The sequence below is a fragment of the Schistocerca serialis genome, chromosome 8 (genome assembly GCF_023864345.2).
Source record: "Schistocerca serialis cubense isolate TAMUIC-IGC-003099 chromosome 8, iqSchSeri2.2, whole genome shotgun sequence".
NCBI lineage: Eukaryota > Metazoa > Arthropoda > Insecta > Orthoptera > Acrididae > Schistocerca > Schistocerca serialis.
Window position 1 is genome coordinate 519,963,453 of NC_064645.1, and position 26,587 is coordinate 519,990,039.

At 42.0% G+C, this 26,587-nt stretch overlaps 1 protein-coding gene across 1 annotated transcript in view; it reads left to right on the plus strand.

Moving 5' to 3' along the window:
• The first annotated feature begins 2,616 nt into the window (after positions 1-2,616).
• Positions 2,617-26,587, plus strand: part of LOC126416303 (mitochondrial basic amino acids transporter-like) — a 238,390-nt gene continuing 214,419 nt past the window's right edge. The window contains exon 1 of the mRNA XM_050083961.1: positions 2,617-2,732. The gene's annotated coding sequence lies outside the window, so the exon portion shown is untranslated. The remainder of the gene's footprint in view (positions 2,733-26,587) is intronic.

A 26,587-nucleotide genomic window follows, 5' to 3' on the forward strand; every position in this document is an offset into this window, starting at 1 on the left:
ATTCCAGCAGGACAATGCGGTACACCACACGTCCAGAATTGCTACAGAGTGTGTAACAACAACGATTTTGTACTATTGTACATATAAGTAATTCTTTTCATCTGATTTTACGATAAACTTGTGTAACTGATGTTCTGATTTCATTTCTTTTTGTTTCATGCCATTATGTTAAGAAAACTGTAAATAAGTTTTAATGTGAATATTAATGTTTGTGTCAAATGTCAAGTAATATCGTAATAGAATTGAAATGTAACAAATGTTGAAACTGTAGTAAGATGTTTAAAATTGTAACTGTGCGTCTGGTCCATACGTAGGCAATGTGTTACGATATGTAGAATGCAAAACCTCGGGTGAATACCCGGTCTGTCAGGGAGCGGTAAAAGGTGAATGGCAGCCGAGCACGGGAAAATGTGCGCGGGCACTGCACGGCACAACGGGCACAGTAGTAGTTGGAGTTTGGTACTGGTTTGAGCAACACCTTCTGGAGCGAGGAGGCTCTCCTGGAAGACGTAGTTTCACTGAGCCTCGGGTATGCTCTTCCAACGCCCATACAGCATGGCAATATTCTATAGGCACTAAATGGAGAAGTATTGCGACGCTAAGAAGAATTAAAGTGCCGATACATCAAGAGCCACAGCTGTGGTTGTATGTGTGCTTTGTGCCTCGCCATCTCGCCGCTCGCCAACCGCCGCATCGATACAAGCAGGTTGAAACTTTTAGTACTGTATTCGTATGGACCATAGAGTGAACTGTTTAATAATAACCTAAATTTTACCAGAACTTTCCCCTCATTTAATTATCGTCACAACTAACCTAGACAGGGTCCTTTCCAAACGTTGTGCAATCCGAGTGTCCCGAAATGAAAATTAAAAATTGTGTTAATGATAATTATTTGCAGAACTAGCTATATTAGAATGGTGTTTAAAGAAATGTTTTGTTAATGAACCAGTAAATGAATAGCGAAGGTCTAACGAAGTCGAAAGATAACTTTAGCATTGATATAGTAATGAAGTTTATTATTTCGAGACAGATTTAAAGGCATTTAAATGAGCAGTAAATAAAATGAAAAGAGTAGTAACTTATATACTGGAAATCTTGAATGAATAATAAATTCAGTAACCATTTTTTTTAAATACATCGATCATAACAGTTTCAGCGTCCCCCCTTCATTCATTTGAATTCTGAAGTGTTCTAAATTGGTTTGATCAGCAAAAGTTAAAGTCAATATAAAAGTCAAAATTTGTCAGTGTTTTATCTTTATCAAATTTGACATTTTGTGTGTGGCATGAAAGTACAATTTCTAGGGTAACCTATGCCAGATTTTAATCAGATTAATAGACAATATAAAGTTTTGTAGTAAACATTATAGTGTAGTGCTATGTATTCATGATTTTCCATATCAGTACTGAACGTGAAACTGTCAGTTCAATAGATTTTCTGGTTCTAAAATTCTACTACATTATGCAGTGTTACAACTTGTTGTTTTGCCTGAATATATACCAACTTGTACAGGGAAGAAACTCAGTTAATGCCTAGTTAGGCTGGCGATCGTATTATTGTCACGTTGGTAGCATCTTCTGGTTTGCTTTTGATTCGTCCTGACGTATGATTGCGTTTCGAACTTACTTGACGGATCATTGTTATTACAGAGTGGATGTAAGTCTGATTTGCCACAATTCAGGTACACACGGTCGCTATCAATGCGAAAATCCTTTCTCACTTACTATAACACAGGCTTTAACGAGTGCTGTGTCAGGGATTACAAGTGGCTCCAAGAACACTCTTCTGAGTTTAAACACATCCGCTGGGCGCCAAACTACCCAGACATGAACATTATTGATCATATCTGGGATCCTTGCAACTTTCTGTTCAGAAGAGACATCCACTCCCTCGTACCCTTACGGATTTATGGACAGCTCTGTAGGATTTATGGTGTCAGTTCCCTCCAGCACTACTTCAGACATTAGTCGAGTCAATGCCGTGTCGTGTTGCGGCAATTTTACGACATTAGGTAGGGGTACCAGTTTCTCGGCTCTTCAGTGTAAATGACTGCGTTCATTTGAGCTCGTAAAATTTCAAAATAATGGCTCTGAGCACAATGGGACTTAACTTCTGAGGTCATCAGTCCCCTACAACTTAGAACTACTTAAACCTAACTAACCTAACGACATCACACACATCCTTGCCCGAGGCAGGATTCGAACCTGCGACCGTAGCGGTAGCGCGGTTCCACGCTGTAGCGCCTAGAACCACTCGGCCACTCCGGCCGGCTGTAAAATTTCAAGTGTTTAAAAAAAATTTCATTGTGACAGTTTGCACAAGTTGATAAATTAAATTTATTTTTAAGGGGGACGTGTTATGTTTTTGGTGCTTGGTACCTTACCACTCCCATTATCTCCCTAGCTACTATCGTCACGAGCGTTCAGCAAAATTTTTACCAAAATGCTAATGCCCAGGGTCTGTCCTGGAATCTCTGGCTATTTAACAGGTGTGCGCGCTGGCCGGACCGCACTGCCTGTTGTCCAGCTCAGAGAGCCCGGCACGCGGCTTACGAAACACGTGTCGCCCTCTGGCTGAACTGGCGGCCGAGGGGCTATCTGTCGGCTCGGCGAGGCGCCTCGATAAGAAGCGACGAGCGGTCCCCGACCAAGGCCGGGCGCTGGGCGGCGGGCATCGCGCGAGTCAGTCCGGGGGTGGACCGCCGGCGCAGCAACCCGACACCGAGACATGACGTGAGTACCGAGCAGCCTGCGCCCACTCTAACCACAGCCACACAGCGCCCTCATTCCAAGTCGGTTATTTCCCTAAGTTGACACGACGTCCGCGACGCTCCCATTTTCAGTGGCCACGTTTTCTAATAGCATTTTAAATAGGCTGGGAGACACCGACTGTGACGCTTTTTTCCGAATACCAATACAGTATCTCAAAGATTTGGTAACCCTTTGAGATGGTGCCACTTTTCACCAGTGCAACACAAACATAAATGTACGATTGCGTTCGAATTCGAACATCAAAACTCGTATTTCTCTTTCTTAACCCCACTGAATGATGCTCTATGGGCACAACAGTTTTCTTCTAAGGAGTAACCTGCATAAAGTGTTCCATGAAACGCCTTGTCTTTCACAAATTTCTGTAGAATTAGTGTCTCACTACAACGGTGGGTTGGAAGCATATAACAACGTACAAAGTACTGACAGGAGGCACAAACTAGTTTTTTTTTACATTTCTTTCAGGCGACTTCCGTCATATATTTTCGTTCAAAAATGGTTAAAATGGCTCTGAGCACTATGGGACTTAATATCTGAGGTCATCAGTCCCTTGAACTTAGAACTACTTAAACCTAACTAACCTAAGGACATCACATACATCCATGTCCGAGGCAGGATTCTAACTTGCGACCGCAGCGGTCGCGCGGTTCCAGACTGAAGCGCCTAGAAACCGCTCGGCTACAACGGCCGGCATATATTTTGGGAAATGCGTGACACAAAGCTTTAGTGCGACAATCGGTTTCGGTAAAATACCATCATCGCGGTATCTGTGTCAACGAAAAGAAAAAGTCAACCCCAGAAAAAAATACTTGCACAAATTCATCGTAAAGTTAATTGGCAACCCAGAATAATACTCACGAAAGAAGACTAATTCTAATTACTTGAATGTCATTACACATGTTAACATGGAAATTCATGTGAACTATACGGTGCATCTTTAGCGTAACAGTAGATGTTATAACACAGAATAAGCAGTAACCCATTAAACAGCAATTGAAAACTGATACTGATGTAGTGAACGAATACTCAAAAACAGACACTAAAGATGATTACTCACTGAAGCCAACCGTACAGAGATGTAACATATAGTACTGTACTTAGGCAATCTGCACATATTCTTTGACAGTACAAATATAAGATGACTACTTAATACATAATAATTAAAATTGTCTAATAGTTACTTAACGTGTAACAGTTATACGATAAATCGTAATATATAATACTTAAAATTATTTAATAATGACTTGCCGTGCAACTATTACTTATTAAGTTGTTGTCTTGTAGTTGTATTGTCAGAGAATGTGTTCAGATCGACCGTGTAGAGTGCTACACGTTTCATCTCTGTATGTCTGACTTCTAGAACAAGTCATCTTTGGTACCTGTTTTGGGTACACGCTCGCTACATCACGATCAGTCTTCAATAGCTATTTAATGGGATACTGCTTCTTCTGTGTTAGTACATCTACTGATAAAGATGCACCATGATGATCAATGTATAGTTCACTTGAATTCCCATGCCAATATATATAATGATATTTAAATAATATTAGCCTTCTTTTCTAAGTCTTACTCGGGTCGCCCATTAACCTTACGTTGTTTCTGTACATGCTTTTTCTATTGTCAGTTTTTTCTTTTCTGTGAAACCGATACTGTGATGACTGTATTTTACTGAAACTGTCTGAGATAGTAAAAAAGGATTAATACAGCTTTGATTCATGTATTTCCTCAACTAGGCAACATGTTCTGTCAATACATCTGTACTTTATTACACGCAGAAAATGTTTCACCTACTGCCATCATCAGATCAAAACTCAGAACCCGTGAAACAAAGTTCATTGTCCGTTGCAATAAACGCTCTGATAATATAGTCACAGGGTTTATTGCCGCCGACACTGAACTTCCTTCTACGAGTTCTAAATTTTGATCTGATGAAGGTAGTAGCTGAAAAACGTAGTAATAAATTAAAGTATACCAAGATAGCTAGGTAGTTTTACTGGCAAAAATACTGATCCGAAAAGATTTTTCATAGACCACTATCGGTCACAGATTTTACTAACTACCTAAATCTTGGATCTTGTTTTGATCGCCATCTTGTTTCTGCTGTATAGTAGAGTTGATTGTAATGTCGTGTTTTTTTAAAGTATTTGTTACAAGTTTATGAGCAGTGGGCAACAAGATTCAAGGAGCCATAGCAGTGGATGTAACAGAATGTACCACAAGAAGATAGCCATTTCATATGAACAAACCGAGTGCTTATTTAAAAATTCTTCACTGAACAGAAGTAAATATTCCCCCATATTAGGTTATCCATCTCTTTCTCAACATGACCACAGCACATGCAAAACTATACAGAACAACTCTAATATCGATGTGTACGTTTGTTAAACTTTTTTAATTGCCATTCTAGCCTAAGAATGAGTTTTATATCTCGAAACATGTTGCTTCATTAAATAATTTCAGTAGTCAACAAACTTTGTGACTGGCAACTGTCTCTGAAAAATCTTTCATATTTCATAAACAGTCACGGTCGATTGAAACTCAATATGCCTTTCAAAAAATACTGATGATTAGTCCCCAGTGCAAACCGATAGTGACAATGTAGCATGGGAATGGAAATGCTATGTAGCCATTATGAGCATCTACAGTTGTGGAACCTCCTCAAGCCTCATGGAAGTCAATGACAAAACAACTCATTCGCAAAATTTTCATTATTTGGCAGAAAATTCAATTACAATTTTTAATGAAACATAACGGAATTGTCGTGTTCGTTAATAAATCATACTGACAAAAAAGTAAGACAGAAAATGGCACACACAGCTAGATTTCAAATAGATTATCTTGAACTGTAATCCTAATTTTATTGTTATGTTAGAGACACGTGAAAGTTCGCACACTGCCACAAGGGCGTTAAGTAGGGAATCTTTGGCCTCCCAGAAGTATTATCAAGAGATATGAGAAATACATGGGAACGACCACTCACTGTTGGCAAAAACACGTTTGAAAACACCATTAGGATGCCCCTTTATTGTTTTTTTATTTACGCATGCAATACTTCGCATTCACAACACAACTGCGCGTTAACATTGTAAAATAATATAACAGTAACTTCGACGAGCTGTAAAATTATGTACATTTAATCTACTGTTTCAATACTATGGGTTTTCTTCTGCAGTTAAACAATCTGTTTTTGAATGGCAACGTATAGAACAACATACTCAATAGATTTGGATTCGTTATTATTTTCAATGTTTTGAATAAATCACTTATTTTTGAAAATGTTCTGGGTACATTATTGACTGGAGATCATCAAAGGGTGTTGTCTGAATCCTAGTTTTTATTCGTTAAACACATGTGCTACGTTCCTAGAAAGGCAACCTGCACAAACGACGGTTGGAAGTCGAATACATATAAATAAAATAAAATAGTGCTCTGAAGGCCTATGTATAAAACAAAGAATATTGAAACTGCTATATGCTCACTAAAAATTTTTCAAAGCAGGTGGGTGTAACAGGTCACTCGCTGGAAATGTGAAATAAATTATTACAGGTTGCAAAAAATATTCATAGGGGATATCATATACATATAAATATAGATCAAAGATAGAAAACAATTTCGGGGAGTAATAAGAGTAATCTCAATTTTCTGCATGAAAAACTTCGTTACCAAAATGTCACATTAGAAACAAAAAAAAGATGGTTCTGAAATAAACGAAATGTGGTATAATTAGACACAAAAGCGGTACAGAGAGCAAAATGCGCGAATACACAAATACGAACAACCCCCCCACACACACACAACTACATCTTCCTCCGATACAAGACACACACACACACAAAACTACGTCTTTCTCCGATCCAGGCCACAAAAATAATACTGCTGTCACAACCGGAATTAGAATAGCTCTTAGATGAGTTAGATAGGAAATCTTGTCAAATATTGATATTGTGAATGATGCACGCTATCTGGAGGAGGGGGAGGGATGAAGTTGTGAAACGAGCGGGCCTCCATTTCTGAACTGGTTTCTATGCAGTTTCGCAACACCGCTTGGTAACAGTATGCAGGAAAAAAATACGCAGAATTCCAAGAAATGACTGGCAACTCTTCCCTCTTGCATATCATAAATCGGTAGCGAATTCGGCTTTAAGGGTGATAGAACTGTGCAAAAATATTGTTCTGTGGCTTTTTTTGCAAATTTTGAAACCGGTATCAGATAAATCTCATTGAATTTTATCGCCTACATTTGCTTAATTTTCGTTTCTGTTACAGTTTACAGTTCCGCTAGCACGGACGACCACATCATAAAGTTACCTATAAACGTCACACTTTTCTGCTTCAGTTACATTTTAATATCTAAATTTAGTTTAGCACGATTCATTTTCGCTGCATGCTGCCATCTTTAAATGCCAGTCTAATAATGATACATTTTTCCAAACATATGCCATAAGCGTGATTCTTCTTGTTGGGTGCGCTTGCGAGGCTTGGTAGCCAAGTTTCGTTGGTGGGAATACACGTTCCAGTTACTGGCGTATAGTGTGCTGAAAAAAAAGCATTAAACCATGTCCCAAGAACACTCTTACCAGGAACTCAATTCAATAAAACAATGGCCATAAATAATTACTTTGAAATCAACATTAATGACAAAATTCTCATTAAAAACTGAAGAAGCAAGCTAGATCCCTATTGCACCCAGAGAACAACGTAGGTAGACTGAAAAGGTAGTGGTGTAGTTTACTTTTCATAGGTAACATTTCAAATAGAATAAGAAATATTTTAAAGGATGTCTCTGTATTTTTCTATGTCTCACAGACATTAGGTAGATTTATTTTCGGTTCAACAGGTAAAACCATCATGAAAAGCGAGATTTATGAGATAATCTGCCAAGAATGTCCGCCCTACTGTGTTGGAGAGACTAGGAGGTCAATCTCTATTAGGGTCAGAGAACACCATAAACGACGGAGATTTAAGAAGTCAGATTCATCCTTTGCTGAACATTGTGTAAACAAAAACCAGAAATACGTAATAGGCAGTAAGGGTGAAAAGCTCCCAAGTTAGAAATTTTAGAAATTAAGAAAAAGGTGTGTGCACCCTTGCATTTATAAATAGACGGAACTTGGTGCCTTCATTCATGAATAGATTCCCATTCTAGAGCATACAGCTCTACTTCCAGGTATGTTTATTCATACGTATTGTAAATGCTGTCATAACGAATTTTGTAAAATACGTATGTTTTGCCAACAGCGGTAATTTTTATAGCTTAAGTTAAGAGCCGGTACATTAAGAGGTTCGCGTGTTTATCTTTGCTTGGTTCCCATTTTCAGGATTAGGTGTGTACTAGAAAATGGGCTTCGAACCCGAAACCTAGATCGTAGTCTAATAATAAAGTTTGTGAAACAATGCTAAAAAAAACTGTTTCGTTTAGTTAATGCAAAACAAAAAACATCGCTTACACTAACATAGTTACCTGGTTCCACGTATGCAGTGTTAAATAATTTCAATTCCAAAGAAAGCAGATGCTGAGAAGTATGAATAGTACCGAACTATCAGTTCAACAAATTAACGATTAAAAAAAAAAAACTAACACGAGTTCTTTCAGAAGACTGAAAAGCTCGTAGAAGCCTACCTCGGGAAACATCAGTTTGGGTTCTGGCGAAATATAGGAACACGCGAGGCAATACTGTCCCTACGACTTATCTTACAAGATAGGTTAACGAAAGGCAGATCAACGTTTATACCATTTGTGACTTAGTGAAAGCTTTTGACAAAGTTGAATGGAATACTCTCTTTGAAATTCTGTAGGTAGCAGTGGTAAAATACAGCGAACGAAAGGCCATTTACAACTTGTACAGAAAGCAGACAGCACTTGTGAAGAATCGAAGGGCATGAAAGGGAACAAGTGGTTGAGGAGGGAATGTGACAGGACTGTGGACTATCACCGATGTTATTCGATAGTTACAATGAGCAAGCAGTAAAGCAAACAAAAAAAAATTAGTAGGACTTAAAGTTCAGGGAAAAGAAACAAAAACTTTGAGTTTTCTGATGACACAGTAATTCTGTCAGAAACAGCAAAGGACTGGGAAGGGCTGTTGAACGGACAGAACAGAATCTTGAAATGAGGGTATAAGATGAACATCAACAAAAGCAATACAAGGGTAACGGAACTTAGTCAAATTAAATCAGGTGATGCTGATGGAATTAGATTAGGAAACGAGACACTTAAAGTAGTAGATGAGTTTTGTTAGTTGGAAAGAAAAATAACAGATGATGGCAGAAGCAGAGAGGATATAAAATGTGGACCTGCAATGGCAAAAAAGGATTTTTGAAGAAGAGAAATGTGCTAACATTGAATACAGATTTAAGTGTTAGAAAGTCTTTTCTGGAAGTATTTTGTGAAGTGTGGTTATGTATGAAAGTGAAACATGATTGATAAACAGAATAGAAGCTTTCGAAATGTGCTGGTACAGAAGAATGCTGGGGATTAGTTGGGGTGATCACGTAACTAATAAGGAGGTACTGAACAGAACTGGAGAGAAAAGAAATTTGTGACACAAACAGACTAGAAGAAGCGATCGGTTGGTAGCACATTATGAAACATCAAGGGATCTGCAGTTTAGTGTTGGAGGGATGTTCGGGGGTAAAAATTGTATAGATGAATACAGTAAGCAAGTTCAGAAGGATGTAAGTTGCAGTAATTATTAAGGCCACGACAACCACAACAACAGCAGCAGCAGCAACATCAACAGCTGCAATATGTGACAAGTAAATAAAAACACCTACAGCCGTCCTTATGATTTTATTTTATTTTGTCGCTACCAGTTTCAACGCTTCAGCGCATCTTCAGGCTGTTTTTGATGCGATGCAGGTTGATATGATCCCCATCCATACGACATCTGTCAGCATTACTGGATACGCAGATAATGCGTCAGCACTGCAACCATCAACTGCCAAGTGCTGACACATTATCTGCGTATCCAGTAATGCTGACAACAGGTGTGGTATGCATTGGGATCATATCAATCTGTATCGCATCAAAAACAGCCTGAAGATGACGCACTGAAGCGTTGAAACTGGTAGCGACAAAATAAAATAAAATCGTAAGGACGGCTGTAGGTGTTTATATTTACTTGTCACGATAGTAAACGGCTGTCGTCCCAGATACCTCCTGCTAAAAGGATGGACATACAAAAGACTGTAACACGTGGCGTATGGAAAGTAAGACAATTGTCTCAGGGAAGGATATGTCCAGGAAAATGACAAACTTTCACTCTAACTTTTTCACATTGACTTACTTCCTTACTGAAGACAGTAACTCAGTCTTATAACTGCCCACATTTAAATTAATGAGAGAATTTTTCCAGCCTAAGAACTGTGCTTCGTGTTTTTAAACTTACATTAAGCGTGGATGCTTTTATCGGGGCGTTTTCTCGCGATTTATACAGCGTATAACGCTTCCGCAATTTTTCCCGAACCGTCTAAGAGGCTAACAAAGGCACTGAAGAAAATCGCTTCGCTTACTTTTAATTATTCAGTGCACAGCGTAGGTTCTGTGGAGCTAGACTGAGGGGAACGTGCTTCAGAAAGACTGCGAAGGACTGAGTCGGCATTCGAGACACGTGTGAGCCTTGCCAGTCCCTTGTGAGGTGGGCACCGGTTACAAAGTTATGCCTAATTCACTCAGCTCACTACCCAGCTGTCCACAGCTACAGCTGAGACGCTCACGTTAGTGGCATGCACATCAGTCTTTACTGTGGACACACAGAAAATTCGCTTTACTTACATTTGCTTCGCAAGGGGAGAGGGCGTGCCGGCGTGCAGTTCTTATATACTGGCTATTCAAAAAAGAACGGTTAATGAGGCTGTCAGGCCTGGCAGCCTTCGTGGTAGAGACCCAGAGGGGAACGTTATGTGACAGGAATGAGTATAATTCTCTCCTTTCTTTTCTGGTCGACACTACATCACGCAATACAAATACAATGAAGCGATATCCACATATACAAATGGCGGTAGAATCGCTTACACAAGGTATAAAAGGGCATTACATTGACGGAGCTGTCATTTTTATTCAGGAAATTCATGTGAAAAAGTTTCCAACGTGACTATAGCTCCACGACGGTAATTAACAGACCTTGAACACGGAATGGTAGCTGGAACTAGACACATCAACCATTCCATTTCGAAAATCGTTGTTGTTGTTGTTGTTGTGGTCTACAGACTGGTTTGATGCAGCTCTCCATGCTACTCTATCCTGTGCAAGCTTCTTCATCTCCCAGTACTTACTGCAATCTACATCCTTCTGAATCTGCTTTGTGTATTCATCTCTTGGTCTCCCTCTACGAGTTTTACCCTCCACGCTGCCCTCCAATGCTAAATTTGTGATCCCTTGATGCCTCAGAACATGTACTACTAACCGGTCCCTTCTTCTTGTCAAGTTGTGCCACAAACTCCTCTTCTCTCCAATTCTATTCAATACCTCCTCATTAGTTATGTGATCTACCCATTTCATCTTCAGCATTCTTCTGTAGCACCACATTTCGAAAGCTTCTATTCTCTTCTTTTCCAAACTATTTATCGTCCATGTTTCACTTCCATACATGGCTACACTCCATACAAATACTTTCAGAGACGACTTCCTAACACTTAAATCTATACTCGATGTTAACAAATTTCTCTTCTTCAGAAACGTTTTCCTTGCCATTGCTAGTCTACATTTTATTTCCTCTCTACTTCTACCATCATCAGTTATTTTGCTCCCCAAATAGCAAAACTCCTTTATTACTTTAAGTGTCTCATTTCCTAATCTAATTCCTTCAGCATCACCCGACTTAGGGAATCCAATATTCTGAGATCTATATTGTCAATAGTGTCCCGAGAGTACCAAATTTCAGGCATTACCTCTCTCCACGGACAACGCAGCGCCGACGGCCTTTACTTAAAAACCGAGAGCAGCGCCGCTTGGATAGAGTCGTCAGTTCTAACAGACAAGCGAAACCGCGTGAAATGACCGTATAAATCAATGTGGCACGAACTACGAACGTATCCGGTAGGACAGTGCGGCGAAATTTAGCGTTAATGAGCTATGGCAGCAGACGACCGAAGCGAGAGCCTTTGCTACGAGCACGTCGCCTGCAACGCCTCTCCTGGGCTCGTGATCATATCGGATGGACCCTAGACTCTTGGAAACCGTGACCTGCTCAGTTGAATCCCTTTTTCAGTTGGTAAGAGCTGATGGTTGTATTCGAGTGTGTCGCAGACCCCAGGAAGACTTGTCAGCAAGGCACTGTGCAAGCTGGCAATGGCTTCATAATGGTGTGCGGTATGTTTACATGGAATGGACTACGTCCTCTAGTCCAACTGAACATCATTTTACTCGAAGTGATTATATTCGCCTATTTGGACACAATTTGCAGCCATTCGTGGACTTCATTTTCCCAAATAAAGATGGAATTTTTATGAATGACAATGGGCCATGTCACCGGGTCGCAATTATTCGCGACTGGTTTGAATAACATTCTGGACAATTCGAGCGAATGGTTTGGCCACCCAGATCTCCCGACATGTATCCCATCGAACAGTTGTGGGAGATAATCGAGAGGCCAGTTCGTGCTCAAAGTTCTGCACCGGCAACACTTACGCAGTTATGGATGGGTGTAGAAGCAGCATTTGTAAATATTTCTGCAGCGGACTTTCAGTGATTTTTTGAGCCCATGCCACGGCGAGCTGCTGCACTGAGCTGGCCAAAGGGAGGTCCGACATGATATTAAGAGGTACTCCATGACTTTTGTCACCACGGTATACATCAGTACTCTGCACACTTACTCATTACAGCCATTCGTGAGATTCATGCACTTGATAATCGTCCACGAATCGGAAACAGTAAAGTCTTGTGGCAGGCTGACTGAAGAATATCCGCGTTTAGTGCATATTCATTCGGTTGCGTGATTAACTTTCATTTTGAACTTAAAATCAGGTGAGGAAACCAAGGAGGTATTTGGAAAAGGAATTGAAGTTCAGTGAGAAGAAACAAAAATTGCATGATTTGCCTATGATAATGTAATTCTGTTGACGACGGCAAAGGTTTTGGAAGATCAGTTGAGCGGAATGGATTGTGTCTCGAAAAGAGGTAAAGTGGTTGCAAGGTGAACATAAGTTAAGGCAGAATGGGATGTTAGTCGAACTAAACTAGGCGAAGCTGAGGGAATTAATTTAGAAAATGAGACTCCAAAATAACTGAGTATTACCGACGCGAAGAGGGTATAAAATACATATCGAAGATAGCCACAGAAGACATTCTGAAAGGGAGCGATCTCTTTAACATTGAATGTAAGTTTAAGTATTAGAAAGTCTTTTCTGAATGTATTTCTCTAGAGTGTAGCCTTATATGGTTCTGTGACAGAACAGACTAGAAGAGAATAAAAGCTTTTGAAAAGTGGTGTTATAGAGTAATGCAGAGGTTTATATGGACATATATGATAAATAATGAAGAGGTACGGAATCTGATGAGAAAAACGCATAATGAAATGAAATGAGCATGTGGCACTGTTGGCCGGGAAGCCCCATCCGGGGAAATTCGGCTGCAGAGTGCAAGTATTATTTCAGTCGTCGCCATACTGGGCGACTTGCGTGCCGGTGATGAGGATGGAATGATGATAACACAACACCCAGACCACGAGCGGAGAAAAGCTCCAACCCGGCCGGGAATCGAACCGGGGCCCGCTTGCACGGGAAGCAAGCACGTTACCACCCAGCTGAGCAGGCGGACAATGCGTAATCGCAGTACTTTTTTAGAAGATGGGTAAGGTTCATAGCAATATTTTATTTGGTAATGGAAGAAACTATGGGGAGTGAAAAATCGTAGAGCGAGAGATCAACGTTCGAATACAGGAAGTGGGTTAAATGGCTGCTAGACTACAGTAGTTACGCGTAGATGAAGAGGGCCGCGCACGGTAAACTAGCGTGGACAGGAACATCAATCTGCGTACTGAAGACCACAATAACAACAATATTGGGATGGAATTCTATTCCATCTCGATCCGTATCTAGCGGTTTGAGCTTCAAATACACTAGCCCTGAAGCAAAAGCCGACAGCAGTAACATTCCAGTCAGCTGGTGAGAAACAACAGTCCATTCCCAGATTACCTGTCGGACTATGGGTGAAGAGGTGACGCAGGGACCACAGAGTCGAGTGTGTGACTGCAGATACTTCGTTCCGCTGTATTTAAGGGGCTCGCTCCAAATATAGCTCGCACCATTACACAAGAAAACAGGCTACAGCAGCGTGTTGTTCGCCTTGTTTGCGAAGGCAGCAGACGATGAGTGTGGCGTTAGCCGTCACTTTCCCTTGGCATTACCGCTGAGGCTGTGTACAGCACCCCCTACCTAGCAGAAAGTTAACTCGGTATTAAGGTACACAGTAAGAGAGACAAAAAATCGAGCCCTTAAGTGATAAAGCAGGTCGTCCTTTGAATGGCTTTCTAACGCTCAGCTTTAAATAACAATGGCGATATCCTAAAACTATCGTAAACGAAATAATGAAATTCGGTCTCGGTTTTCCAATGACTGAAACGTCCGATATTTCTTCTCGCTGCAAAGTAATCTGAAAAAGAACATGACGATGCGTTTAGCGTTTGTGTGATGGCAACTTGTCAAACATTTCTTTGTTTTACCTTGGTTAGCCTTTTCGAAATACGAATAGGTAATGTAAGGTCACATTTTGTTTTCTAGAGGTTTTGCAACGCTAATGAATTACCTCTTGTTAAGTATTTCAGTCTAAGCTGCAAGTGATTATGAACAATTTAGGCCTTCGGAGCGTCTTCTAGTCTCACAATCAGTTTCTTACATTGCAATGAATCACATTCGACGTCGTTAATTGGTAAGTCTATGACAAAATACCAGTATTTTAGCATCAGCATTTTAATATCGGCCGGCCTCGGTGGCCGAGCGGTTCTAGGCGCTTCAGTCCGGAACCGCGCGACTGCTACGATCGTAGGTTCGAATCCTGCCTCGGGCATGGATGTGTGTGATGTCCTTAGGTTAGTTAGGTTTAAGTAGTTCTACGTTCTAGGGGACTGATGACCTCAGATGTTAAGTCCCATAGTGCTCAGAGCCATTTGAACCATTTTTTAATATCGACTCAAGATGTACTTTAACAGCCTGAATCAGTCATGATTATTTATGCATCTCACAGCTGTGACTGGAATAAGAAATCAGTTATAACAAATAGGGATCAAAATTCACTCTATAAAGATTCCAATTCGTACCATCTGTCGCATGATTACTGATGTGTATAAGACCCGCAACTAGTAAAATCACATAGCATTTCATCTTGTTCTCTTCCGGAATTACCTGTCTAGGATATTGTTCTGACTAAACTGTTACTAGAGATAGTAACATAATGCAGATTTCTGAAACTGTATTTTTTTTTCATTTTCCATTGTGTTAACTAACCATGAAAATTAAATTTGTTTATTATATTGCGTAATGACTAAAACTGATAAAAAATGATTCGAGAACACGCTGGTTGCTAGACATCAGGAATAATCGGCACTGAAAAAGTTCTTAAAGCATAGACGATGAAATTGCACAATAGCTGCTGATTTGCGCAGTGTTCTGTCATCATATGAAAGGAACTTTAGTGACATTTTGAAAAAGCCATCGTCTGCTGACTGACTTTGAAAGGAGCGAAGCGCGTTCTATCTATGCAGGAAAGGAGGCAGTGCGTAAGAGGTCGTAAGCTTCCTGGACGTTGCAACCACTTCTGGGTAATGGAGTATCATTAAGCTTCTATACAAACAACAATGGAAGCTGCTTTGAACTGATAGGCTTTAATCGTTATATTTACTGAACATAATAGCTCATGATGGCTAAGATCCCTTTTCATTTCATATATCTAAGTCTACATGACTACCCTGACTACCCTGCAATTCACACTTAAGTGCATGGCAGAAAGTTCTTCCAACCACCTTCAGACTATTTCTCTCCCATTTCACTTTCTAACAGCGCTTGGAAAAAACGAACACTTAAATTTTTCCGCACGAACTCTGATTTCTCTCATTTTATTATGATTATCGTTTCTCGTCTTACGCCGGCAGCTGTTGATTGGTCCTATACACGGCCACAGGATAAGCGCTGCGCTCTGTCGTGAATCTTTGAAGTCCGGTGTTGGTATATAAGGCGAGCGCAGTCGCATCTTTGGAGTGGTCTGGATCGGGATGCTGCGCAGGCAACTGCATTGAACGCCAACATGCCTCCACGAAGAAGATATCGTCGGCGTTCAAGACATGCAGTATATAAGTCAATAGACAATGCTGAGTTAACTACTGCATGTGATGATAAGAAGAATCAAATACCTGTTAAATCCGTGGTTGCTCATACTACACTTGATGGTCCATCAGTTTGTGGGATGTAATTTGAATTTTAGTTTGGATATTAATGATGGTAATGGTCAGTTTACAGCAGCTTCTGTTAGGGGACATAGTTCTGTAAATAATGTTCCTGGTCTTTAGAGTTTTTCTGAACGTGATGTTATTGCTTATCACTGTCTGTTCTGGTTTCTCTTATTTTATTATGATGATCATTTCCCCGTATGTAGATTGGCGACAGTAAAATATTTTCAGATTCAGGGGAGAAAGTTGTTGATGAAATTTCGTGATGAGATATCGTCGCAGGGTAAAACAACTCTGTTTTAATGATTGCCATCCTACCCGCTAAAAAATAAGCTCCCCGTCTTTGAACTTTTTCGATGTCTTGATAAGAGTACTGTGTAGCACAGCAGTACTCTAGCAGAGGGCGAACAAGCGTAATGTATGGTTCAAATGGCTCTGAGCACTATGGGACTCAACTGCTGAGGTCATTAGTCCCCTAGAACTTAGAACTAGTTAAACCCAACTAACCTAAGGACATCACAAACATCCATGCCCGAGGCAGGATTCGAACCTGCGACCGTAGCGGTCTTGCGGTTCCAGACTGCAGCGCCTTTAACCGCACGGCCACTTCGGCCGGCAGCGTAATGTAGGCAGTCTCTTTAGTAGACCTGTTGCATCGTCTAAGCGTTCTGCCAATAACATATAGTGTTTGGTGTGCCTTCCCCTCAACATTATCTGTGTGATCGTTCCAGTTTAAATTGATCGTAATTGTAATTTCTCGGTATTTAGTCGAACTGACGGCGTTTAAATTTGTGTGATTTATCATGTAACTGAAATTTAACTGATTAATTTTGATACTCATGTGGATGACTTCACATTTTTTTCAGAACTTAGAGCAACTTTTTGTGTAAAATCATTTTACACTTGGTTTTGATCTTCTGACGACGTTACTAGATGGTAAATGATATTATCATCTGCAAACAATCTAAGAGGGCTGTACAGACTGTCTCCTAAGTCGGTTATGTGAATACATATTTTCATCTAGTAATCAAAACTCGGGCAAACCGAAGGAGTTGATTCTGCATAAGCTATACGTGGTTGCTGAATCACAGAAGTCACTCCCATGAAACTTCACATCATCAATAAAATACAAGTTAGACACAGTGAATCAGTGGAAATAACTGCAAACTCCAGCGTCTCATAGTAAGGGCTGTCAGGCACTTAATTGTATTTTGCACTTGATTTTATAGAACGAGGTGACGTAATTGTAAGACACGACTCGTATTCGGGAAGTAGACGGTTCAAATCCCCGTCCGGCATCCGTATTTCGGTTTTCCGTGATTTCTCTAAATCGGACAAGGCTAAAGCCAGGATCCTTTGAAGGGCATGGCCGATTTCCTTTTCCATCCTTCAACAATCAGAGCTTGTGTTCCGTCTTTAATGACCTCGTCGTCGAAGAGACGTTAACTTTTCGTTCCTTTTTACATTTCGTTTGACATGAAATTAGCGAGCTTAAAAGAAACAGAACAGGGGTAATCACTTGAGTTCACAAGGAAAGTAACCGTGATACTTGAAAAGCAAGCCTAATTGCTCCATAAAAAACCGTGGAGTAATAAGGCTTGCTTTTCAAGTATCACGGTTACTTTTCTTGTGAACTCAAGTGATTACTCCTGTTCCATGACAGAGGATAGTGTCATGATTGGATACTACGAGAAAATTGGAAAATTGGATACTACGTTTCGTCCGTCGGACTTGCTGATGATGTGGTAGAAGTGGGACATTAGGTGTTTCGGATGTGCAGAGATGCGTGTGTGTGTGTGTGTGTGTGTGTGTGTGTGTGTGTGTGTGTTTGCGCACGCTGACGGGGGGAGGGACGGGAGTTACAAATGATTATGGAAATGAAATAAAGTCGAAGGACAGAAACCCGACGTCGCACTAGCTTTCTTCCAGAACAATACCAAAGGGACCGCCTAAGTTATTGTCCTGATTAGATGGACGGGTTGCCATCAACAGTCAACAGTTTCTTACGCCCTTACTCAGTGAGAGCCGTGGACAGAATGATCATCAATTGCATCTACGTAAGGTTTGGTGTCCAAGACAATTTTAGTTCAACCAAACAAAGTGCGTACTTGGCAAGGGGGCAGCACTGTGCCGTGTTGTTCTTGAGGAGGTCTGAGGCATCCTACTGGTACAATAGTAGCAAACAAAAATATGTAGCATCAAGCATCAGATTTCACGTTTGGTATTGACCTACTCTCCAAGAAAATAAAAAACACAAAAATAAAATATTGGTTCCAAAATGCACCATTATTCTTCCAGGCACGCACTTCGATTGATTAGGCCGCAAGCTGCTGCCAATTCAGTAAATTCACTGAGCGCTTCCATCCATGTACTATACGGGGGCTGCGGAATATTTGGTATGAAGATGTAAATGTAACAGTTATTTTGCTTCGTCAGAATTCGGACCGTCTACCTAAATGTTGTGCACTCACCTTCTGATGCAATTTAGTGAGCTGTGACGCGGAGGCATATTCTACAGGAATACTATTCTACACAGAAAACTGTAAGCTTTTGCCCCAGTTATTATGCAGAAGTTTATCTATAATTAGAATTGGCACCACAAATAGACATCATTGACACTAGCCGAGCCATTGCCTGTGGTGGGACATGTAAACACATCCGTAATGCAACTCTTGGAAAAGGCGGGGTGTTAGTAATGTGTGCACTATTGCACACGTATTTCCAATTAGTTTAATTTTCGTGTATTTCTGCTCTGTATTTGGCTCACCTGTTCGCCATTTACGAGGGTTGGAACTTCAATAGTGGCAACTATTTATTGACAACCGATACAAAAGAGTTACATGTTTGCACCTGTTACTGTCCTTCAAAGTAGTCACCAGCATTGTGTAGAACCCGTTGCCAGCTATGTGGAAGGCGTAATATACCGTTAGCAGAGCCAGTTCTGTTGATGATGCGAATGGAGCGGTCTACTGCCTGTCAAATCTCAGGAACAGTTCTGAGGAGAATGCCACGAAGTGGTTCCTTCATCTTCGGGATCAAATCAAAGTCACGACGACTTAAGTCCGGGTGGTATGGTGGATGGTACAGTACTTCCCAGTCCCATCGACCGAGCAGAGCAGCACTGCTTGCGCTGTATGTGCCCGCGCTTTGTCGTGCAAAATGATGGGTGGGTGTCACCGCTTATTTCGCAAAGCTGGTCGCAGGTGATGCTCCATAAACGAACACTAATACTATGCACTGTCGGTCTGCCGTGGAGGAACGTAATGGGTTAGGATAACACCATCACAGTCGTACACGAGAATCACCATACCTTTAGACCGCTCCATTCGCACCATCAACAGAACAGGCACTGCTAACGGTATACTACGCATCCACATCGTTGACAACGGGTTCTACACAATGCCGGTGACTACTTTGAAGGACAGTAACAGGTGCAAACATGTAACTCTTTTGTGTCGGTTGTGAATAAATAGTTGCCACTATTGAAGTTCCAACCCTCGTATATGTCCCCATCAAAAAAAGTTTTGCATCACCCCGGTTCCCAGAACTCCTGTAGACAGACGTTGACAGTAGATATTGTATCACAGACACAGTCCCTTTGACTGTTCAGAGATGTCACTAAACCCGCCCAAAGATGTAAACAACCATGCATGAGCAGCGCCTATAGACGGAGGGGGCCCAACAGCCGATCAGTTCCAGTCATTCCACCAGGAAAGAGGTATACGGCTCGTGTTGTCTGTAGTTCAACCTTGCCTCGATGGTCAAAACCGCGCTTCGATCGCGTCCGCATTGTTGCTGTATGCTACGAAGGGCTCTCATCAAGAGAAGTGGCCAGGCGTCTCGGAGTGAACCAAAGCGGTGTTGTTCGGACATGGAGGAGATACAGAGAGAGACAGGAACTGTCGATGACATACCTCGCTCAGGCCGCCCAAGGGCTACTACTGCAGTGGATGACCACTACCTACGGATTATGGCTCGCGGGAACCCAGACAGCAACGCCACCATGTTGAATAATACTTTTCGTCACACAGGACGTCGTGTTACGACTCAAACTGTGCGCAGTAGGTTGCATAATGCGCAACTTCACTCCCGATCTCAATGGCAAAGTCCATCTTTGCAACCACGACACCATGCAGCGCGGTACAGATGGGCCCAACAACATTCAGCATAGATCGCTCAGGACTGGCATCACGTTCTCTTCACCGATGAGTGCCGCATATGCCTTCAACCAGACAATCGTCGGAGAGGTGTTTGGAGGCAATCCGGTCAGGCTGAACGTCTTAGACACACTGTCCAGCGAGTGCAGCAAGGTGGAGGTTCTCTGCTGTTTTGGGGTGGCATTTTGTGGGGCCGACTTACGCCGCTGGTGGTCATGGAAGGCGCCGTAACGGCTGCAACCATATCGGCAGCATATTGGCGAGGCATTCGTCTTCATGGACGACAATTCGCGCCGCCATTGTGCACATCTTTTGAATGAATTCCTTCAAGATAACAACATCGCTCGATTAGAGTGGCCAGCATGTTCTCCAGACATGAACCCTAACGAACGAGGACGTGCTACTGGGTGCTAGAGGTACCGGTGTGTACAGCAATTTGGACCACCACTTCTGAAGGTCTCGCTGTATGGTGGTACAAAGAGCAATGTGTGGTTTTCATGAGCAATAAAAAGGGCGGAAATGATGTTTACGTTGATCTCTACTCCAATTTTCTGTACAGGTTCCGTAACTCCCGGAACTGAGGTGATGCAAAACTTTTTTTGATGTATGTATAAAGAAAACTTTAATAAATATTTAAAAACCAATAAACAAATAAAAACGAAAACTTAAGCAGGGGGATAGGGGAAGAAATAGCAAACATGCCAAAATAATGTCCCTAAATTCTTGTATAATGATAGATAATGGCTGACAGACATTTTCTCGCTGCATATCCTGGAAGTTATGATTACGGAAGTGTCTGGTAGCTTCGTAATCTATGACTGGTTAACAGCCTCCAAGTCAGGGCGATAGGCCAAAGCACGGGACAAGGCGCGCATACCACTCTGAACACAATTTCAGATGTACTCAAGAGTAATGAACAGCAATTCCTTCCACCAGAGAATTATGTGGATGCGACGGAAATAAGTAGAAAAGTTGGATGATTTATTCAAGAGAAAGTGTCACAAATGAAGCAAGCAGTTATTCGGCTTGGCATTGACTGAGTTGTTGGTTGTCTTTCTGACGGATATCGTGCCAAATTCTGTCAAATCGACAAAATCCCGAGCTGCTTGGAGAACCGTGTCCATAGTCTACCAAACGTTCTCAACTGGGAAGGGATCGGGCGACCTTGCTGGCCAAGGTAGGGTTTTGCATGGATGATGACAAGCAGTAGAAAATCTCGCCTTGTGCAGGTGGGCATTATCTTGCTGAAATGTAAACCCGGGACGCTTTCCGTGATTCTTAACAAAACGGGGCGTATAATGTCGTCGACTTACCGCTATGCTGTAGGGGTGCCGCTGATGACAACCAAAGAGGTTCTGGTATGAAATGAAATGGTACCCCAGACCATCAAATGGCTCAGATGGCTGTAAGCACGATGGGACATAACATCTGAGGCCATCAGTCCCCTAGACTTAAAACTACTTAAACCTAACTAACCTAAGGACGCCACACACATCCATGTCCGAGGCAGGATTCGAACCTGCGACCGTAGCAGTAGCGCGGTCCCGGACTGAAGTGACTAGAACCGCTCGGCCACAGCGGCCGGCTCCAGACCATCACTCCTTGTTGTTTTGCCTTACGGCTACCGACAGTCGGGTTGGTAACTAAAAATGGTTCAAATGGCTCTGAGCACTATGGGACTCAACATCTTAGGTCATAAGTCCCCTAGAACTTAGAACTACTTAAACCTAACTAACCTAAGGACATCACACACACCCATGCCCGAGGCAGGATTCGAACCTGCGACCGTAGCAGTCCCGCGGTTCCGGACTGCAGCGCCAGAACCGCACGGCCACCGCGGCCGGCGGTTGGTAACTCATCGCTGTTCGGGGCGTCTGCAGGCACCTCTTCGCTGGTCATCTGGGCTCAGTTCGAAGGACTGATCACTGAAGACAATTCTACTCCAGCCAATTACATTCCAGGCCGAAAACGTGTGTGGAGACGCAATGGACAGCGGTGGGGTTTCAACCTGACGGTCGCCCGCCATACGGCCCGACAATCAGTAGTTATGGTGTGGGGTTCCTTCTCTTTACATACCAGCATCCCTTTGCTTGTGAGCCGGGCCACTATCATAGCGGTACGTCGACGATATTATACTCCCTCTTTTGTTGCCCATGTTCGAAAGAATGTCCACGCATTCACATAAATTATACACCTCGGTGGGCAATCAATCCATCACTCCCAGAGCAGATGCTCAATTTTGTTCGACCTCCTGCGGGAATCTCAAAGTAGCGAGCTTGGAGGACATGGACGTGGACTGTTGATACGTGGCACTAGATGGGAATGTGGGCCGGCCAAGACGGGTACCGAGACAGTCCGCGCAGTTGCGATTAACACTGTACCGGGATAGCGCAGTGGTTAACGTAACTGATTAGCACGCAGGAGATTCCGGGTTAGAATACCGGTCCAGCACATATTTCCACTTGTCGCCACTGATTCCGCTTTAAGACCAGATGCAACTGACATCAATAGTTTGTCCTTTCCTTTCTCCCCCCTCAACTTTCAATTTACATAATATGTATCACAGCTGTCCGAAAGAACAAACACCATGCATTCGCCGGTCGGTGTGGCCGAGCGGTTCTAGGCGCTTCAGTCTGGAACTGCAAGACCGATACGGATTGAATCCTGCCTCGGGCATGGATGTGTGTGATGTCCTTAGGTTAGTTATATTTAAGTAGTTCTAAGTTCTAGGGGACTGATGACCTCAGATGTTAAGTCCCATAGTGCTCAGAGCCATTTGAACCATTTGAACCACGCATTCATGTAAAAGTTTTCTCTTGAATTTGATGTATGTTTCGTTGATTTTGGATGACTAAGTATTTTTTATTGTTTTTTAATATACGAGTAATTTACTGCATAAGTAATTTCTCCATGTTCGATGAGCATTTGTTCAGTTATGACAAGATATCTCATGATTTGTTTGCTCTAGAAGGAGGAGATTTATGGCGATTTATAATTAACGTCCTGCTGCATAGGTTGGCTACATTGGTTGCTGTGATACTGCTTCCTGTTTGTGGTGTAATGTGTGGTATCATCCATGTTTTGTAAGGCGCATTACACCTTAAAAATGGCAAGAGGACGTTGGACTGACAAAACAATCATTCAGCTAAGTGAATACTATGGCTATGTCATTAGGAAGAACAGAAAACGACCTGGAAAGAATGGGAAAATCAGTCTGGAGAATGTTTTGTCACAAGACCTCAAGTGACGAGCAGCCACTACACAACTTGTGTTCAATTGACTGGTGTAAAAAGCACTAAGCTAAGGCAGCAAGAATCGAATATACCCATAGGAACACCATCCCTGAAGCTCTTGAAGCAAAATGAAGTCATTATATAGAGATGTAGCACATCCAGGTCCTTTCAAGAAATGCCTCACCGGAAAAACTCAAAATGTAAATTAATCTTTCAACAATGTTGTACGGACCAGGTGCCCAACAACGTTTTTGTCTACTTGAAAACACTGAAGATTAGGGTCAATGATGCTGTGATTACCTTCACTGATGGGAATACAGTCATAATAAAGCTTCTGAAGCAATCTTGAATTAAGTTTGGCCATAATACAGAAGGAATGCTACAAGAACTGGATAGACAGCGAGTCTCCAAGACAGAAATTATGGTCAAAAATACAATAGAAGCATCAACGTCCCTTAAACGGAGAAAGAGATTGATTCGGATTGATTCTCAAGAATGTAAAGATTGCAAAGTTGGATATTTTTAGGCTGACTTTTCATTCAATAGTGAGTTTTCGTTTACTTCAACTTTCAAGTGCGATATCTGAAAAACTACTTTTTTTGCATTTGTTTCCCAATATCTCAGAAACTGCTAAAGTTCTGAAATTCTTACCTCTTGTTGATAACGGTATTATGTTTATGTTTACGAGGATCTGCTCATAGTTTACTCATAAAAATACATTTCTTTTTAAAAATACATAAATTTTTTGGGATCTTCGTTAAAATATTCGTATCTTCACTACTAAAAAAGTTACATACTTGATAGCAGATCAGTGAATGTGTAAGATATGATTTTATATCGCAGCAATGCTTTGTTTCATTACCTTGAATAGCCGGCCGCTGTGGCCGAGCGGTTCTAGGCGCCTCAGTCCGGAACCGCGTTGCTGCTAAGGCCGCAGGTTCGAATCCTACCTCGGGCATGGATGTGTGTGATGTCCTTAGGTTAGTTAGGTTTAAGTAGTTCTAGGTTAGTTAGGTTTAAGTAGTTCTAAGTCTAGGGTAATGATGACCTCAGATGCTTAGAGCCATTTGAACCATTTTTGAACCATTACCTTCGATAGTTGTTGAAAAAACGGTATATAAATACGTTAAATTTAACGTTACCAGACCGGCCGGAGTGGTCGTGCGGTTCTAGGCGCTACAGTCTGGAACCGCGCGACCGCTACGGTCGCAGGTTCGAATCCTGCCTCGGGCATGGAGGTGTGTGACGTCCTTAGGTTAGTTAGGTTTAATTAGTTCTAAGTTCTAGGCGACTGATGACCTCAGAAGTTAAGTCGCATAGTGCTCAGAGCCATTTAACGTTATCAGGTTAGGGCATTGATACTCCTCTTAAAGATATTGGTTCGTAATTATGCTGATCCTTTTGCCTTTCTTATATAAGGCGTTACCTGCGCTTTCTCTTTCTTCCAGTCACTTGAACGAGAACTTCGCAGTAAATGCAAGCTGTGTAAGGGACCAATACCGCGTAGAACTTTTGTTACTGCACGGTGAAGTCCCCATACCCACGTGACTCTCAAAGCAAATTTGAAATTCAGCTTTCACTTCCTATGGAGATTGTAGAGTACACCCTTAGCAAGATCAGACTGTTCTATGGATGTGTGCTGCCATCGTATTTGTACCTCGTATTAAGGTTGACTCTGGAACTAGCTTCTTATGTTTAATTTATTCTGATGATCCAAAACGTTATGACCACCATCTTTAGGATGCAATACAGCATCGATCCTGCGTTGCATGAAAACAGTACATCCAGTCGAATAGACTCGTAAAGGCTTGTTCCTATGATATCGCCCCACCATTGTGTCCGCTTTGTACATGTTACTTCGCTCCAAACGAAACAAAGAGATGGCCTGTAACACGTAAGGTTATCGGACAAAAAATTAGTCACCCCCAGATAAATAATTATAAGCATCATTTAATACCCCTGGACTCGATAGCCGCCTGTATTTGATTAGAAAGTGAGTCCATAAAGCTGCACAGCTATGTCGCATCCAGGTTAAGCCACTCGCTAAAGATTTTATCATGCAATGCCACCAAATTGCGGGGATGTTAATATTGGCGTTTTACTCACCGTTCCAATATGTCCCACAGATTTTCCCGGGGGGTCAAGCCAGGTGATTTTGCAGGCAAATCGAGATGAAATAGGGTGATGGAGTTTTCAGAAAACCAGTCACATTTTCTTCCAGCCCGCTGAACTTGGCTGTTGTGGTCTTGTACCTGTGTGAGCAATGGGTTTTTGCGAGTTGACCGACTCGTTCACTGCACACTGTTCCCGTCGCAATGTCCTCTCGCCAACAGGTTGGGATGGACGGACCTTCATTTACTGCCTACAGCAATTTCTGTCGGGCTTGGAAGCAATTTTGATTCAGAAGCAGCGAAACGCTTCTCCAGTTCCTCTCAATTAGGATCTTTATCCGACCATAATTCTTATTTCGTGTTTTGTGGCCACGTGCGTTACACCACTGTTTATAGACACGTTCAAAAGTCCGCCGTGAAACACCAATTCCAGCAACTTCACACACCGCGAGACCATAGGTACAGCCGCCGGCCGTGGTGGTCAAGCGGTTAAAGGCGCTACAGTTTGGAACAGCGCGACCGCTACGGTCGCAGGTTCGAATCCTGCCTCGGGCATGGATGTGCGTGACGTCCTTAGGTTAGTTAGGTTTAAGTAGTTCTAAATTCTAGGGGACTGATGACCTTAGGAGTTAAGTCCCATAGTGCTCAGAGCCATTTGAACCATAGGTACAGCCAAACACGATTTCCCCTTCGGCACTGTCATGTGCTTACATTTGCCCATGCTTACGTACAATGCCCGCTTGAAACATAAGTCTGTCACTGATCGCCAAAGCCTTATGCTCACGTAGAGGCAGTGCACACGTGATTGGGCACATAATTCGATCGCTTCACTATCTGTAAAGCCTTAACGATTAATGCATGTGAGATGACTAATTTTTTTCCCGGTGAACTTATATTACTGTTTTCTATTTTATCAAATTCAGTTAGTGATGCGCTCAG